General features: G+C 32.5%; 1 long non-coding RNA gene across 1 annotated transcript; it reads right to left on the bottom strand.

Moving 5' to 3' along the window:
* Positions 1-1,297, bottom strand: LOC107691878 (uncharacterized). The gene is made up of 2 exons (XR_001634585.1): positions 1,243-1,297; positions 1-42 (listed from the first exon to the last, which is right to left on the bottom strand). It is a non-coding gene; the product is annotated as an uncharacterized LOC107691878 (long non-coding RNA).
* Between the last annotated feature and the right edge of the window lie 341 nt (positions 1,298-1,638).

The raw sequence follows: 1,638 nt of genomic DNA, 5'->3' as shown, positions 1-1,638 counted from the left end.
CATCAGTTGCTGCATGGACAGAAAGGCTGTAGGCTTCAACTCCTGAGAGAGATAAAAAAAAGAGCGAGAGAGAGAGAGGGAGGGAGAATTAAATAAGAAACATTTGCTTTAACATGTTTAACTCTGTAATATATATTTCTGATTTAACACTTTATGCACTGTTAGGGTTGTAGAGAGAGAGAACCAAACAGAATAATCATGTTACTGATATCTAACTCCAAACTCTAAATTCCAAATTTAAGTATATAAGCGCAAAACCCACCAACTGAATGTTCTCCCTTCTTTCCTCAATTGTTTGTCAATCCGGTAACACTTTCTATGAAGCCTGTATTTATAATACATTATAAGGGTTTTCTTAAGGCATTATAATTAATGAATAAAGCAGTATAAAAAAAGCTTAATAATATGTTGTTTCATCTCATAAATAATCATAACATTTATAATACATTATAATACTTACGCATTTGTGGTTATAACTTTTAAGAGTATGATTACGTATAACACACAATGAATACCATTATAAATCCACTTAATTTATAATGGATTATCTTGACATCGTTTATTTAAGATCTGGACAGTATTTTACTACATCTTGTGAGTGGTTAGGAGTGGTTGAGTGTTCTTTTGAATGTTTCCTGTGAGGTTAATATCAATTTAGCTGTGAGCTAGTTTAAGATCAGTTGTAATACTTTCAAATGAAAAAATGCAACGTGTTTTTTTTTTTATTAGATTACATTTTATTTTGATGGTCCCCTTTAGTCTATTGACTATAAGCAACTTTGCAACAAAGTGTTAGCAGATATTTAGCAGACAGTCTACTAATACTCTAATGACTGCTAGTTGACATGTAGTCGCAGAGTTACTTATCAACAGTTGTCTGAACGGTACCATCAAAATAATCAAATTGATATTACAATAAAAATTGTTCAAAGCAAATGCGTACACATTCATCTGATCCGATATCTGATCTTATGGCTGTTTGAGAAAAATATTATTATAATTATTTATACGTGGTCTTTGTCTGCTACCTATAATACATTATAACTATGAGAAATATAATCCATTGTAACTTAAGAGGATGCAACGTGTTCATTGTGTGTAATAAATCATCATACACTTAACCAAAAATAAGTATTATAATACATTAAAACCGTTCTTATGATTATTTGTAAGATGATGCAACATATTATAAGGTTTCTTATAATGCATTATTCATTGAAATAATTCATATTCCTCTCTGACCTGTAATGATAATCCGGACCAGAAAGGAAGACCTGCTCAGCCTCCTGCAATGAAAAATTCCGTAGGACAGCCAGGGCATTTATGATGGCCTATGAAAAAAACAGTTAAAGGCACAATATGTAAGATTTTTTTATGAAGACGACAACTCCCATGATTCCACACTCAGTCACGGCATCATCAAACTATGCCTTTGTCTATTTGTTTATTTTGAATACGCACCCTCTAGCGGCGAAAAATTACATATTTTGCCTTTAATTTAAGTATACTATTATAGCACTACTCAACAGCAAGCCATTATACATTGGTCCATACACGAGTAGCGCCAGCATGCAGTTTGTACAGTAGATTTTGTAAGTGCAGGAGCAGGACACTCACAAACACATTTTTGGTCAGGCA

Source organism: Sinocyclocheilus anshuiensis, unplaced genomic scaffold, assembly GCF_001515605.1.
Source record: "Sinocyclocheilus anshuiensis isolate Anshui unplaced genomic scaffold, SAMN03320099.WGS_v1.1 scaffold798, whole genome shotgun sequence".
NCBI lineage: Eukaryota > Metazoa > Chordata > Actinopteri > Cypriniformes > Cyprinidae > Sinocyclocheilus > Sinocyclocheilus anshuiensis.
The sequence above is the reverse complement of the archived record's forward strand: the minus strand, read 5'-3'. Positions and strand labels throughout refer to the sequence as shown.